Below are 17,378 nucleotides of genomic sequence, written 5' to 3' on the forward strand. Positions count from 1 at the left end.
GCATCGTCAGCTCTTCCCTAAGATACCCTGAGGGATCTGCCATGACCCTAGCTGTCCCTTCTACGTTCCTTGGAACCCTGGTATAATACCTCCAGAGAACTATTTACAGCAGCCCGTGAGGTCCCACTTTAAAGTCCCTTAGGCGGATAGATAGATAAATGGTAGACAGACAGACAGATGGATTATAGATAGATAGCTGATGTCAGGTCAACTCCTATTCACTGTGACCTTATGTATAACAGAATGAAACGTTGCCCGGTCCTGCACCATCCTCACAGTCACTGGCATGTTTGAGTCCATCACTGGCATGTCGTGGCTATTGTTCCAATCCATCTCGCCAAGGGTCTCCCCCCACCCCTTGGCCCTCTACTTCACCAAACATGATATCCTCCTTCACTGAGAGAGCTTTCCTGATTATGTGTCCAAAGCAAGTGAGTTGGACAATGTTCTGTGATCCATAAGATTTTCATTGGCTGAATTTCAGAAGTAGGTCACCAGGCCTTTCTTCCTAGTCTGTCTTAGTCTGGAAGCTCTGCCGAAACCTGCCCACCGTGGGTGACCCTGCTGGTGTTTGAAATACTGGTGGCATAGCTTCCTGCATCACAGCAACACATAAGCCATTACACTCTGACAAACTGGTGGAAAGTTCCCAAGGACGCTACTATAATACTCCTTGGAATAAAGCCCAAATGTCCTGTTACAACAGCCCCAGGACCCTGCGATATCTTTCCTTGAAATTTGAATAATATCACCCTGGGGGCAGGCTATAATGACCCAGTCTTAGAGCTTATGTTCCCAGAGGTCTGCTAGAACATTTATGGCATCTCCCTGTAATGACTGTGGACCCCACTATGATACTCAAAGGCCTGAAATACCCCTTCATACATATTCTGAGATCCTGCTAAAATGTCCCCAGAGCTATTATGTCCCACTTTAAGAGTCCCCAGAACTTCTCTGAAGGCCCCCTTAAGCCCTGGTATAAGGTACATATTGTCCAGTTATGATGCCTCCTGGCCCATTAAAATGGCCTCAAGACTCCACTGTGCCATCCATGCCTCTACACTGCCCCCTGGAGGTCCCCTGAGGACCTCCTGGCTCTGCTGGAGTAACAGCTGTACAACCCATGTCCCTGGGGCTTGGGGCCCTGTGGGACCGTGGTTAGGAGGGTTCCTCCTCACCCCGTGCCCCTGGGGCTCATTTGATAATCTCTGGTGCCCATCCCCATGCCCCCTTGGGTTCTGTGATAGTATCTTGAGACCCAGCCGTAATGGCCTTCGAGTCTATGCTATGCCACCAAGAAAGAAACACCAGAAGTGGAGCATGTCCTTTGGACCCAGGATTCCTAGATCAGGGGAAGACTGATGACAAGACACTTTCCCCACAGCCAATAGAGAGATAAAGCCTTCCCCTAGAACTGGAGCCCTGAATTCGAACTTCTAGCCTCCTAAACTGTGAGAGAATTAATTTCTGTTTGTTAAAGCCAAAAAAAAAAAGAGTCTATGCTAACATCCTGCGGAGTCGGCCACCCCACGTCCTGGATGCTGCTAATTGAGTCCTGAATCCCAGTAGAGCCATTACTGTGACCTGCTTCAGGATTGCCATAAACTGCCCTCAATCCGACCTTTGCCCTGCTACCAAGCTGTTCTAATTGTCCCCGTTTCTATTGTAAGGCTTCCCAAGCCCACTCCTGGGTTCCCTCTATCACTGCCTCTCATCAGGCCCTGCCCTATTCAGAGCCTCCCCAGGAAAGACAGACAGAGAGATAGGTAGGTAGGTAGGTAGACAGATGATAGAAAAACAGAAATATAGACAAAGTAGATACTCAGATAGACAAGTAGAAAGACAAAGATAGATACGTAGGTAAAACAGATACATAGACAAGCAGTCAGACAGAAAGACAAAAAATGGAGCTAGACAGATATATAGAAAGCAACAATTAGACAGGCCCTCTGGTACAAAACCTCTACCTTCTCCTAGGAACTTATTGTCATGACCCCCTACCCCACCCTGAAGGACCTGAGACCTTGCTGCAGAAGGCCTCTTGGTCCTGCTCTGGGGCTCTGGATGTCATCTTTAGATACTCTGGGTCTAGCGCCAATGGTCCCAGGGCCCTGTACAGTGCAATGCATTACTTAATATGGTCCTTCTAGCCATGGTCTTTGTCACACACAATGACTGACTGAGACCATGCAAATAAGGTATATGGAACCCTAATAAGGAGATTGTTCACTTTCGTCATCCTGCTAGGCTTAAAATGAGCCATCCCAGTGGCGGGAAGGGAGGATCTTACCACCACCAAGAAGGAAGAGCCAGGAGTGGAGCCGTGTCCCAAAGAATCCGGAATCCCTGTGCTGAGAAACTCCTGGAACCAGGAAACAGAGAGAGAGAGAGAGAGAGAGAATGTAACACTGAAGGCAGAAGCTGCGGCAGAAAACAACAGCAGCAGAGGCAGGAGACTGACAGGAGACAGCGGTGGCCTTCCCAGCCCGGAGCAAGAAAACTGAATACCTTCAGGCAGAAGGCTTGCTGGCAGAGTAGGGTCCCTCTGGGCACTTGGTGGAGCTAGGTTTGCCAACCCGTGGAGCTAGAGGTGAGCACCTTCGGGCCAAGGCTTACTGGTGGAGTGGGGTGCCTTGGGGCACTTATCAGCAGAGCTAGAAGTTTTGTAACACTTGCCAAGCAGGGCAGAGGCCAGCAAAGGGGCTGAGAGGCCAAGGGGCCAGAGAGAGGTGTGCCTGCAGGCATGGCTGGGAAGAGGCTGTCCTGATGGAAAAATTGTACCCTGAGTGTTCCTGAGCCTGAATTGTAACCTGTTGCTTCTCTAATAAACCACATAACTGTGAGTGTGGTCTGAGTTCTTTGTGGACATTTTAACGAATTATCAAACCCAGCAGAGAAGTAGAGTGTCATGTGAGGGACAGATGGTGTCAGAATTAGTAAAGATAGCCAAGAGAGGAGGTATGTCTGACCTCTGCCTCATAGCAATCACCCTTCAGCTGTTGGTCTGGATTCTCCTTCCTCCCTGTGAAGCTGGAGGAGGCCAGACACCTCCACCAGACCATTTTTACACCCTGTCAAAACATTTTCTAGGATTCTTCTCTATTGCCCTGGACCTGCAAATGAGGTCACTTGAGTGAAGGAGCCCTTGAGCTCCTGCCACCAAGCCCCCAGGCTTTCAGGTGGAGTGGGGTGCCTCAAGGCACTTATCAGCAGAGCAAAAATAGCTTTGTCACATTTCTCTGAGCAGAGCAGAGTCCAGGCCAAGGACTGAGCTCAAAGGCGCTCAGCTTTCTTGCTCCCTGGGCCAGGAAGCCTACTGCGCTCTCTCCTGCCAGCCTCCTGCCTCCGCTGCCATTGTTTCTCTGCAGCTGCTTCTTGGCATCTCAGTTGTCACAGCTGTCCCTGTCTGTCTTCCATGTTACATCTCCTACTCTCTCTCAATGTCTCCCTTTAAGCCTAGTGGGATGGCAAATTTGACCAATCCCCTCGTTAGGGTTCATATACCTCATTTGCATAGTCCCACCCAGTTTAGTGGGAGTTACTAAGACTATGGCTGGAAGGGCCCTATTAAATAATTCACTGCACTGCGTAAGACATACCTGACAGTAATACTGTTCATTAACATAACAAATGGGATTATAACCACAGGTACACCAAAAAACCAAACCCATTGCTGTCAAGTAGACTCCGACTCACAGCGACCCTATAGGACAGTGTAGAAGTGCCCCATAGGGTTTCCGAGGCTGTAAAGCTTTATGGGAGCAGACTGCCAGATCTTTCTCCTGCTGAGCGGCTGGTGGGTTCAAACCACCAACCTTGCCCTTAGCAGCTGAGTGTTTAGCCACGGTGCCACCGGCACTCCAATAACCACAGGGGTAGGGATTAGGATTGACAACACATATTTTCCGGGGGCCAGAGTTCAATACATAACACCAAGTGAGGTAATATATTCATTTATAAGTTCCGGGGGATTAGGTCGTGGACATATTTGAGGGCTGTTTTTCTGCATGTTATAGACATCTGCATTGTATTGCATTGGGCAAATCTGCTGCAAAAGACCTCTTTAAAGGGTGAAAAAACAAAGATGTCAGCTTGAGGACTAAGGTGAGCCTGACCCAAACCATGGTATTTTCAGTTGCCTCCTGTGTATATGAAAGCTGGACAATGAATAAAGAAGACCAAAGAAGAACTGATACCTTTGAATTATGGTGTTGGTGAAGAATGCTGAATATACTATGGACTTCCAGAAGAAAGAACAAATCTGTCTTGCGAGAAGTACAGCCAGGATGCTCCTTAGGAGCAAGGATGGTGAAACTTTGTCTCACATACTTTGGACATGTTATCAGACCAGTCCCTGGAGAAGGACATCATGCTTGATAGAGGGCCGGTTAAAGACAAGAAGACCCTCAACAAGATGGATTGACACAGTGGCTACAACAATGAGCTCAGAAAGAGCAACAATTGTGACGATGGCGCAGGACTGGGCAGTGTTTAGCTCTTTTGTACATAGGGTGTCTATGAGTTGGAACTGCCTCGACGGCACCTAACAACAACAACAATAGACATCTGCCCATACCCAGATGCCCTTTCTGATCGCCTCTCCTTTCTGTTCTAATGGCCTCAGGGTTCGCTGCTTAGATGGGGAATGGTCAGTTGGGTCACGAGGCCTCTTAGGGGTCTGCCCTGTTGTTGTCAGCTGTCGTTGAGCCAGCCCCTGAATCATGGTGACCCCGTGCACAACAGAACAAAACGCTGCCCAGCCCTGTGCCATCCCCATGATCAGCTGTGAGTGGGAACATTGTGGTCCATAGAGTTTTTTTTTTTTTAATTTTTACTGTGCTTTAAGTGAAAGTTTACAAATCAAGTCAGTTTCTCATACAAAAACTTATATATACACCTTGCTATACGCTCCTAATTGCTTTCCCCCTAATGAGACAGCACACTCCTTTCCTCCACTCTATTTTCGTGTCCATTCTGCCAGCTTCTGACCCCTCTGTCCTCTCATCTCCCATCCAGACAGGAGATGCCAACATAGTCTCATGTGTCTACTTGATCCAAGCAGCTCACTCCTCACCATTATCATTTTCTATCCCATAGTCCAATCCAACCCCTGTCTGAAGAGTTGGCTTTGGACATGGTTCCTGTCCTGGGCTAACAGAAAGTTTGGGGACCATGACATCCAGGGTCCTTCTAGTCTCAGTCACACCATTAAGTCTGGTCTTCTTACGAGAATTTGGGGTCTGCATCTCACTGTTCTCCTACTCCCTCAAGGTTTCTCTCTGGTGTTCCCCCTCAGGCCAGTCATTAGTTGTAGCTGGGCACCATCTAGTTCTTTGGTCTCAGGCTACTGTAGTCTTTGGTTTATGTGGTCCTTTCTGTCTCATGGGCTCACAATTACCTTTTATCTTTGGTGTTCTTCATTCTCCTTTGGTCCAGGTGGGTTGAGACAAATAGATGCATCTTAGATGGCTGCTAGCTAGCGTTTAAGACTCCAGACACCACTCTCCAAAGTGGGATGCAGAATATTTTCTTAATAGATTTTATTATGCCAGTTGACATAGATGTCCCCTGAAGCCATGTTCCCCACACTCCCACCCCTGCTATGCTGGCCTTCGAAGCATTCAGTTTATTCAGGAAACTTCTTTGTTTTTGGTTTAGTCCAGTTGTGCTGACCTCTCCTGTATTGTGTGTTGTCTTTCCCTTCACCTAAAATAGTTCTTGTCTACTATCTTAATTAGTGACAATCCCTCTCTCTCCCTCCCTCCACACTCTCGTAACCATCAAAGAATATTTTCTTCTCTGTTTAAACTATTTTTCTTTTTTTAAAATTTTTATTGTGCTTTAAGTGAAAGTTTACAAATCAGGTCAGCCTCTCATACAAAAATTTATGTACACCTTGATATATACTTCTAATTGCTCTCCCCCTAATGAGACAGCACACTCCTTCCCTCCACTTTCTCTTTTCGTGTCCATTCCGCCAGCTTCTGACCCTCTCTGCCCTCTCACCCCACCTCCAGACAGGAGATGCCAACATAGTCCCATGTGTCTACTTGATCCAAGAAGCTCATTCTTCACCAGCATCATTTTCTATCCCATTGTCCAGTCCATAAACTATTTTTCGAGTTCTTATAATAGTGGTCTCATAAAATATTTGTCCTTTTGCAACTGAGTGATTTCACTCAGCATAATGCCTTCCAGATTCCTCCACATTATGAAATGTTTCACGGATTCATCATTGTTCTTTATTGATGCATAGTATTCCATTGTGTGAATATACCGTAATTTATTTATCCATTCATCCATTGATGGACACCTTGGTTGCTTCCATCTTTTTGCTATTGTAAACAGTGCTGCAATGAATATGGCTGTGCATATATCTGTTCGTGTAAAGGCTCTTATTTCTCTAGGATATATTGCAAGGAGTGGGATTGCTGGATCATACGCAAGTTCTATTTCTAGCTTTTTAAGGAAGCACCAAATCGATTTCCAAAGTGGTTGTACCATTTTACATTCCCACCAGCAGTGTAGAAGTGTTCCAGTCTCTCCACAATCTCTCCAACATTTATTATTTTGTGTTTTTTGGATTAATGCCAATCTTGTTGGAGTGAGATGGAATCTCATTTTAGTTTTGATTTTCATTTCTCTAATGGCTAATAATCGTGAGCATTTCCTCATGTATCTGTTAGCTACCTGAATGTCTTCTTTAGTGACGTGTCTGTTCATATCCTTTGCCCATTTTTTAATTGGGTTATTCGTCTTTTTGTAGTTGAGTTTTTGCAGTATCATATAGATTTTACAGATCAGACGCTGATCAGAAAAGTCATAGCTAAAAACATTTTCCCAACCGGTAGGTAGTCTTTTTACTCTTTTGACGAAATCTTTGGATGAGCATAGTGTTTGATTTTTAGGAGCTCCCAGTTATCTAGTTTCTCTTCTACTTTATTAGTAATGTTGTGTATAGTGTTTATGCCATGTATTAGGGCTCCTAGCATTGTCCCTATTTTTTCTTCCATGATCTTTGTCGTTTTAGATTTTATATTTAGGTCTTTGACCCATATTGAGTTAGTTTTTGTGCATGGTGTGAGGTATGGGTCTTGTTCCTTTTTTTTTTTTTTTTTGCAGATGGATATCCAGTTATGCCAGCCCCATTTGTTAAAGAGACTGTCTTTTCCCCATTTAACTGACTTTGGGCCTTTGTCAAATATTAGCTGCTCATATGTGGATGGATTTATGTCCGGATTCTCAATTCTGTTCCATTGGTCTATGTATCTGTTGTTGTACCAGTACCAGGCTGTTTTGACTACTGTGGCGGTATAGTAGGTTCTAAAATCAGGTAGAGTGAGGCCTCTCACTTTGTTCTTCTTTTTCAGTAATGCTTTACTTATCTGGGGCCTCTTTCCCTTCCACATGAAGTAGGTGATTTGTTTCTCCATCTCATTAAAAAATGTTGTCGGAATTTGGATCAGACTTACATTGTGTCTGTAGATGGCTTTTGGTAGAATAGGCATTTTTGCAATGTTAAGTCTTCCTATCCATGAGCAAGGTATATTTTTCCACTTATGTAGGTCTCTTTTGGTTTCTTGCAGCAGTGTCTTGTAGTTTTCTTTGTATAGGTCTTTTATATCTCTGGTAAGATTTATTCCTCAGTATTTTATATTCTTGGGGGCTACTGTAAATGGTATCAATTTGGTGATTTTCTCTTCGATGTTCTTTTTGTTGATGTAGTGGAATCCAACTGACTTTTGTATATTTATCTTGTGTCTTGATATTCTGCTGAACTCTTCTATTAGTTTTAGTAGTTTTCTTGAGGATTCTTTAGGGTTTTCTGTATATAAGATCAAGCCATCTGCAAATAGAGATACTTGGACTTCTTCCTTACCAACCTCGATGCCCTTTATTTCTTTATCTAGCCTAATTGCTCTGGCTAGGACCTCCAGCACAATATTGAATAAGAATGGTGATAAAGAGCTTTGTTTTTTTAAGGTCCTGCTTAAGTGACAGCCTACCCCTAGGTCTTATTTGTGTAGCAGACACCTGTGTTGTTTTAGCTGGGTCCCAACCTATGAGTGGAGTCGGGGAAATTGAATTGGACTGGGATCACTGCATGCTTGAGCAGTCCTAATAATGTATTAGCATTGCTTTGGGCTTGTCAGAGGAAAACCCTAGAGTCTAACATTATAGCAGGTTCTGGCTCAATTACATATGGTAAGAGAGGCTTACGGATTATTTCAAGGGTGGGTATAGATCCTGCTAGAACATCATTCTAGCAGGACACCAAGAATATTCTAGAGGAGTTTTTGTTGGTGTTGTCTTGTGCCGTCAAATCAATTCCAACTCATGGTGACCCCATGTGCTAAAGAATAGAACGTCCCCATTGGGTTTTCTTAGCTGTAATCTTAGAGGAAGGAGCCCTGGTGGCACAGTGGCTAACAGCTTGGCTGCTAACTGAAAGGTCAATGGTTTGAAACCACCAGCTGCTTCGCAGGAGAAAGATGTGGCTGGAAATCCTATAGGGCACTTCTCCGCTGTCCTATAGGGTTGTTATGAGTCAGAATTGACTCCACGGCAACGGGTTTATTTGATTGTTTCTTTTTTGTTGCTGTTGTTCTTAATCTTAGAGGAAGCAGATCAGCGGACCTTTTCTTCCACAGGGCGGGTTAGAGCCTCCTACCTCTTGTTACCAGCTAAGCACAAACCATTTGCACCACCCAGGGACCTTAGGACTATTAAAAACAAACAGGCATATAACCAGCCCAGGGTCATTTATTATTGTCTTCATTCTTTCTACAAATATTCACTGTGCTGGTCCCTTGGGGTCCAAGAGAGTGAGCAGGACAGACTTCGTCCCGAGGGCCTAGGACATAATGGGACCCTCGGGGACCTTAGCAGCAGCCTGGGGGAGCATTAAGGGAAAGAGTTGTTACCACAGATGCCCTACTACATGCCCCTCGCCGAGCTTCACATGGGTTCCCTTGCTGCTTCCTCTCTGGTGAGGCAGAACAATTAAGTAGCTCATTCAACAGACAAAGAAACTGAGGCTCAGAGAGGGGGACCTGGGAATCAGGATTTGAAGGTTTAACCTCAGGTGTGATGGCATCCTGAGGTCAGTAGGGGGCATTACAGTGTAGGTGCTGAGGGAAGATTGTTAAGGTTGCTTAAGATTCAAGTTCAGGTTCAGGAGCTGATTCAGAGCTTTAGGGAGTAATTTAGGGCACACAGACCCCAGAGGCCAGGGCCGGCTTCCTGGGCACGCGACCTGCCAGCACTTGGTTTCCTGTTCTGCTGTCGCTGTCTTGACATTGGAACAAGGGCCCAGTGTTTTCATTCTGCAATGGGCCCTGCCAACTGTGTCACCAGTTCTGCCATGGGTGAACTTCTGTTGCATTGAAGCAGGTCCCTGAAGATGTTACAGCAGAATTCTGGGGGGCCGAAGGGGAAGTTTGGGGTGCTGTAATAGAGCCCTGGGACATGAGAGCAGGACCCCAGGGATTAGCAGGTGCAGGCAGGGATCATTAGAGCAGGATCCTGAGGATACCATAGGAGGAGCCCACCAGGGGGTGCTGTAACTGGCCCTGAATACATAGCAGGACCCAGGCATGGAGAAGGGATTCCGAGTGGGCATTATAAGGGGGCTAGAGGCATTTTCCTTTGATAGCAGACTGGAGAGACATTATGGGGAACTTTAGAGCAGCCATCCCCCTCCCTTCCCCCAGGGCAGTGGTGGTTCTGTGGTAGTATTCTCCCCTTCTGTGAGGAAGACCCAGGCTTGATTCCCAGACAATGCACATCAAGTACAGCCACCGCTCATCTGTCAGTGGAGGCTTGCATGTTGCTATAATGCTGAACTGGTTTCACCAGAGCTTCCAGGTTAAGATAGACTAGGAAGAAAGGCCTGGCAATCTACTTTCGAAAATTGGCCAATGAAAACTCTACGGATCATGGCATCCAGATTGGTAAGGAAGAAGTCAAAGTCTCTATTTGCAGATGACATGATCTTATATACAGAAAACCCTAAAGTATCCTCAACAAAACTACTGAAACTAACAGAAGAGTTCAGCAGAGTATCAGGACACAAGATAAATACACAAAAATCAGTTGGATTCCGCTACACCAACAAAAAGAACATCAAAGAGAAAATCACCAAATCAATACCATTTACAGTAGCCCCCAAGAATATAAAATATTGAGGAATAAATCTTACCAGAGATATAAAAGACCTATACAAAGAAAACTACAAGACGCTGCTGCAAGAAACCAAAAGAGACCTACATAAGTGGAAAAACATACCTTGCTCATGGATAGGAAGACTTAACATTGCAAAAATGCCTATTCTACCAAAAGCCATCTACAGACACAATGTAAGTCTGATCCAAATTCCGACAACATTTTTTAATGAGATGGAGAAACAAATCACCTACTTCATGTGGAAGGGAAAGAGGCCCCAGATAAGTAAAGCATTACTGAAAAAGAAGAACAAAGTGGGAGGCCTCACTCTACCTGATTTTAGAACCTACTATACCGCCACAGTAGTCAAAACAGCCTGGTACTGGTACAACAGCAGATACAGAGACCAAAGGAACAGAATTGAGAATCCGGACATAAATCCATCCACATATGAGCAGCTAATATTTGATAAAGGCCCAAAGTCAGTTAAATGGGGAAAAGACAGTCTCTTTAACAAATGCGGCTGGCATAACTGGATATCGATCTGCAAAAAAAAAAAAAGGAACAAGACCCATACCTCACACCATGCACAAAAATGAGCTCAAAATAGATCAAAGACCTAAATATAAAACCTAAAACGATAAAGATTATGGAAGAAAAAATAGGGACAATGCTAGGAGCCCTAATACATGGCATAAACAGTATACAAAACATTACTAACAATGCACAAACACTGGAAGAGAAACTAGGTAACTGGGAGCTCCTAAAAATCAAACACTGTGCTCATCCAAAGACTTCATCAAAAGAGTAAAAAGATTACCTACATCATAGTGCAAAAACTGAACTACGAAAAGACAAATAACCCAATTTAAAAATGGGCAAAGGATATGAACAGACACTTCACCAAAGAAGACATTCAGGTAACTAGCAGATACATGAGGAAGTGCTCACAATCATTAGCCATTAGAGAAATGAAAACTACAATGACATTCCATCTCACTCCAACAAGACTGGCATTAATCCAAAAAACACAAAATAATAAATGTTGGAGAGGTTGTGGAGAGACTGGAACACTTACACACTGCTGGTGCGAATGTAAAATGGTACAACCACTTTGGAAATCAATTTGGCACTTCCTTAAAAAACTAGAAGTAGAATTACCATATGATCCAGCAATCCCACTCCTTGGAATATATCCTAGAGAAATGAGAGCCTTTACACAAGCAGATATATGCACACCCATATTCATTGCAGCACTGTTTACAATAGCAAAAAGATGGAAGCAACCAAGGTATCCATCAACAGAGGAATGGATAAAGAAATTATGGTATATGCACACAACGGAATACTACGCATCAATAAAGAACAATGATGAATCCGTGAAACATTTCATAATGTGGAGGAATCTGGAAGGCATTATGCTGAGTGAAATCAGTCAGTTGCAAAAGGAGAAATATTGTATAGGACCTCTATTATAATAACTGGAGAAATAGTTTCAACAGAGAAGAAGATATTCTTTGATGGTTGTGAGATGGGGAGGGAGGCAGGGAAGGAGAGGGATATTCACTAATTAGATAGTAGACAAGAACTAATTTAGGTGAAGGGAGGGACAACACACAATACAGGGGAGGTTAGCACAATTGGACTAAACCAAAAGCAAAGCAGTTTCCTGAATAAACTGAACACTCCGAAGGCCAGCATAGCAGGGGTGGGAGTGTGGGGACCATGGCTTCAGGGGACATCTATGTCAATTGGCATAATAAAATATATTAAGAAAATATTCTGCACCCCACTTTGGAGAGTGGTGTCTGGGGTCTTAAACGCTAGCTGGTGGCCATCTAAGATGCATCTATTTGTCTCAACCCACCTGGACCAAAGCAGAATGAAGAACACCAAAGATAAAAGGTAATTGTGAGCCCATGAGACAGAAAGGACCGCATAAACCAAAGACTACAGCAGCCTGAGACCAGAAGAACTAGATGGTGCCCAGCTACAACTAATAACTGCCCTGACAGGGAACACAAGAGAGAACAAGAGAGAGCCCCTGCGGGCGTAGGAGAACAGTGGGATGCAGACCCCAAATTCTCGTAAAAAGACCAGACTTAATGGTCTGACTGAAACTAGAAGGACCCTGGATGTCATGATCCCCAGACCTTCTGTTAGCCCAAGACAGGAACCATTCCCAAAGCCAATTGTTCAGACAGAGATTGGACTGGACTATGGGACAGAAAATGATACCGGTGAGGAGTGAGCATCTTGGATCAAGTAGGCACATGAGACTATGTGGGCAGCTCCTGACTGGATGGGAGATGAGAGGGCAGAGGGGGTCAGAAGCTGGCCAAATGGACAGGAAAACAGAGTGGAGGAAAGAAATGTGCTGTCTCATTAGACGGAGAGCAACTAGGAGTATATAGCAAGGTGTGTATAAGTTTTTGTATGAAAGACTGTCTTGGTTTGTAAACTTTCACTTAATGCACAAAAATAAATAATTTTATCATTAGGACCATGGATGTGCTCCTGCATTGCTGGGGTCTGGAGCCAGAGATCTGAAGAAGGAGGGACATGTGAGATCTGAAGAAGGAGGGACATGTGAGACAAGATACCCTTGGAAGAAAAAGAGGGACCCAGTGTTCATCTGCAACTTGCAGTGAGACCAAGCTTGTTGCCACAAGTTGATTCAGAATCATAGCGACTCTATAGGGCAGAGTAGAACAGCCTCACAGGGTTTCCAAGGCTGTAATCTTTATAGAAGCACAATGCCACGTCTTTCTTCCGTGGAGCCGCTGGTGGGTTCAACCACCAACCTTTGGATTAGCAGCCAAGTGCTTTAACCTCTGCGCCACCAGGGCTCCTCCTGGAAGTGGGATCCTGCCCCAAATCCATGTGGAGGTAACAGCCTTGAGGGAATGGGATGTAGTAGTGATTGCCTGGCTCCAAACATCTCCCCAATCAGCCTGCCTAGGATGCCTGGAATTCCACCATTAGTCCTTCCAGTTCAATCTTGGAAGGCCTCTGTTAACATGTAAATGTTTCTCTTGGAAAGAATAATCAAATTTAATTAAAAAAAAAAAAAAAAGATAGAAAACACCCATCCCTCAAAGCCCTACCCACCTCCCTCCCCTCCTGTGAGGCCAGGCTGCTCTTTGAACATGGAAGCACTGACTCAGGCCTGCACTTTCCCCTGGACCAGCGTGATACAGTTCCTCAGGGCGTTTGTGACCTTTTCAGGTCTATATGTCTCAACTTGCCAGTATGACAGAAAGTTTCCCAGGGGCAATAACTGTGTCTGGAATTTCTTTGTGTCCAAAAAGTACCTGGCATTGCATGTAGTGGTCGTGCCATAAATACTTGTTGTTGGGCTAAACTGAACTACTGTTGCCCTATTACCTCACTTTGTTTAAAACGGAGCACATCACTGATTAGAAATGCAAACAGGATTTTTCAGGTAAATCACTTATCACCAAGTCTGAAATTACAAATGTAATTTCTAATGACTGGTATTTTGACTTCTTTTTCAAATATATGGTCATAGAGATTCCAATCAATATTATGGGGTTGTGCCTTTCACAATAAAATGCAGGAAAATGAAAAACAAACCCCTCCCCCCCAAAATAAAAACAAACCCATTGCCATTGAGTCAATTCCGACCCATAGAAACCCTACAGGACAGAGTAAAACTCCCCCTAGGGTTTCCAAGGAGTGTCTGGTGGATTTGAACTGCCAGCATTTTGGTTAGCAGCTGTAGCTCTTAACCACGTCACCACCAGGGTTTCTGGAGGCAGGACATTGCAACCATCTAATAGTCCCAGGACCTGTTACAAGACCCTGACCCTAAGGTGGTCCTGCTATCGTCCATCATCATTAGTCCTAAGGTCTCTGGGTGGTGCAAACAGTTTGTACTTGGCTGGTAACCAAGAGGCTGGTGGTTCAAACCCACCCAGCCGTGGGTCCTGCTGTAAAGGTCCCAGGGTCCTGCTGTAATAGAATGCCACAGGGGCCAGTGGTCACGAGCCAGTCTGGCTAAAATATAGTATCCCCATGGCCTGCTATGAAGGTGAGGGCCATGATATGTTATGATACAATGAAGACAAGCCCTGTTTTGGGGTACTAGGTTGAGGGCTACAGCCATTGTAAACCCAGGACCCTGCTACAAAACCATCCTAGGGGCTAACTCCCCTTCCAAATGGCAATGCCACCGGTGCCTCCTATGATAGGTGTGCAACGGAATACTCCAGAAGTGTGCTCAAAGAAACTCAGGATCCTGTGTCCAACCACCAGGGCCTACCATAATAGACCCAGGGGCCACCTGCCAAGGACCTGTGTACCTTTGGGCCTACCCAAAGGAACCTAGGGCCTGCTGTAACAGCATACCATGGGACCTTTCTCTAACAATAGGCTGAGAGCCTGGTGTAATTACTTCCGTAAGAAGTATCACTTACCAAACCTGGCCCTACGCCATTAACACACATAGGCATACTGCCTCCTACCAATTGGGCAGGGAGGCAAGAACCAGGGATTATTCCATTTTATAGACTGGGAACCACTCGTCCATCAGCTTGTCATACTGTGGTAGTGGACAGGTTTCAGGGGAGCTTCCAAACTAAGACAGACTAGGAAGAAAGGCCTGGCAATCTACCTCTGAAAATGAGTCAATGAAAACCTTATGGATCACAACAGGGCATTGTCAGACTCTTGCTTTGGACACATCATCAGGAGGGATCCCTCGCTGGAAGAGGACATCATGTTTGGTGAAGTAGAGAGCCAGTCAGGGCAAGGGAGACCCTCAGTGAGATAGATTGGTGCAATAGGATGGACTTGAACATGCCGATGGTCGTGAGGATGACGCAGGACCGGGCCATGTTTGGCTCTGTCATACATAAGGTCGCCATGTTGTGTTGTTGTTAGGTGCCGTCAAGTTGGTTCTGACTCATAGCGACCCTATGCACAATAGAATGAAACCCTGCCAGGTCCTGTACCATCCTCACAATCCTTGCTCTGTTTGAGTCTACTGTTACAGTCACTGTGTCAATCCATCTCATCAAGGGTCTTCCTCTTTTCTGCTGACCCTCTACTTTACCAAACATGATGTCCTTCTCCAGGGCCTGGTCCCTCCTGGTAACACACCCATAGTATGTGCGTCAAAATCTCGCCATCCTCACTTCCAGGAGCACTCTGGTTGTAATTCTTCCAAGACAGACTTGTTCTGGCTGGTATATTCAATATTCTTCATCAACACCATAATCCAAAGGCACCAGTTTTTCTTCGGTCTTCTTTATTCGCTGTCCAGCTTTTGTGTGGATATGTGGTTGTCACGAGTCGGGAGTCAGCTCTACTGCAGCTAACAACAAATATAAAAGGCTGGGAATCGGGGGTTCTGGGAGGGGGCAGTTGTCTGAGGCCACATGGCTAGGAGGTGGAGGGGCCAGAATTCTGACCAGGTTTAACAGAGCCTGTGGTCTTAACACTTCCAGTTTCTCGGTATCCTGAGGCCTAGGTTCCAGCCCCCTTTGTGAGTATGTAGGAGTTTAAATTAATTCCTTCACTCGACAAATACTTATGGAGCACTTATAATTTGCTCTGGGCACTGGGGATACAGAGAACACTGCTCTTTCAGAGCTCCCAGGCCAGTGGGGGAGACAAAGCATCAACATGCAAACAAATAAACATACAAATAAAATACAGACTAGGAAGAAAGGCCTGGCAATCTACTTCCAAAAATTATCCAGTGTAAACAAAAAATTTTTCATACAATAAACGCACAAATGTGCAATAAATAGATTTACCTTGCAACAGAATAAAATAAAGCAGGGAAGGGCAACTGGAGGGTTGGAGGTTTTACAAGTGGAAGTAGGTTGGTTAAGAGTAAAGACTAAGGCAGGGATGGAGTCGAGCCAAGTGGTAAGCTGGGAAAAGCAGTCCAGAAGAGGAAAGAGCCAGTGCAAAGGCCCAGGCTGGCAGGAGCAGGTCTGGTGGGAGGGAGAAGAAGGCCTGAGTGGCTGCAGGGGAGTGATCCTGGGACAGCCAGAGCGGGAGGGAGGGCAAAGGGGGCAGCACAAAGGTGTGACCTTGGAACTGTAGCTCCTTCAGTCTGCACAGCTTTAAAGGGTACACATGCAGTTATTCCCAGGAGAGAACCAGCGAGGGTCTGGGGTCTTTCTCCTGGGTCCTTGCAGCACCCTCTCACGCTGCCTGCCGGTCGACATTCCTCCCCCAGGGCACACCAGCACAGGCCGCACCCTGCACTTAGCAGCCGAACACACCATGGGGTTCCAAGGAGACGCCCCAACGACCAACCACGGGGGAGGAAGTGAGGGGAGCTGGGCTGTTGTTGTTGTAAACACAGCAACCCCACCCCGAAAGGAAACACCTGTGGCCAAGGGGGGCCGCCCAGTCTAAGCGGCCTGGGATCCCTCTCTCTGGGTCCCTGCCCCCACTTCTGGGTCCCTATCCCTCTCTCTGGGTCTCTGTCCTCCTCTATCTGCATCCCTGTCCCTCTTTCTCTCTGAGTCCCTGTCCCTCTCTCTGTCTCTGTCCCCCTCTCTCTCTCTGGGTCCCTGTCCCCCTCTCTGGGCCTGTGTCTGTCTCTCTCTGGGTCCCTGTCCTTCCTCTCTCTGGGTCTCTTTCCCCCTCTCTTTTAGTCTCTGTCCCTCTCTCTCTGAGTCCCTGCCCCCCTCTCCGGGTCTGTCTCTCTCTGGATCCCTGTCCTTCCTCTCTCTGGGTCTCTGTCCCCCTCTCTGGGACCCTGTGCCTCTCTCTGGGTCCCTGTTCCCCCTCTCAGGGTCTCTGTCCCCCTCTCTTTTGCTCCCTGTCCCTCTCTTCCTCTGGGTCCCTGTTCCTCTCTCTGAGTCTCTGTCCCCCTCTCTGGGTCTTTGTCTGCCTCTCTCTCTGGGTCCCTGTCCCCCCTCTCTGGGCCTGCCCCCATCTCTCTCTGGATCCCTGTCCTTCCTCTCTCTGGGTCTCTGTCCCCCTCCCTTTGGGTCTCTGCCTCTCTCTTTGGGTCCCTGTCTCCTCTCTGAGTCTCTGTCCCCCTCTCTCTCTGGGTCCCTGTCCCCCTCTCTGGGTCTCTATCCCACTCTTTTTGTGTCCCTGTCCCTCTCTCTGGGTCCCTGCCCATGTATCTCTCTGGATCCCTGTCCTTCCTCTCTCTGGGTCTCTGTCCCCCTCTCTGGGTCTCTGCCTCTCTCTCTGGGTCTCTGTCCCCCTCTCTTTGCATC

The sequence above is a fragment of the Loxodonta africana genome, chromosome 11 (assembly GCF_030014295.1).
Source record: "Loxodonta africana isolate mLoxAfr1 chromosome 11, mLoxAfr1.hap2, whole genome shotgun sequence".
NCBI lineage: Eukaryota > Metazoa > Chordata > Mammalia > Proboscidea > Elephantidae > Loxodonta > Loxodonta africana.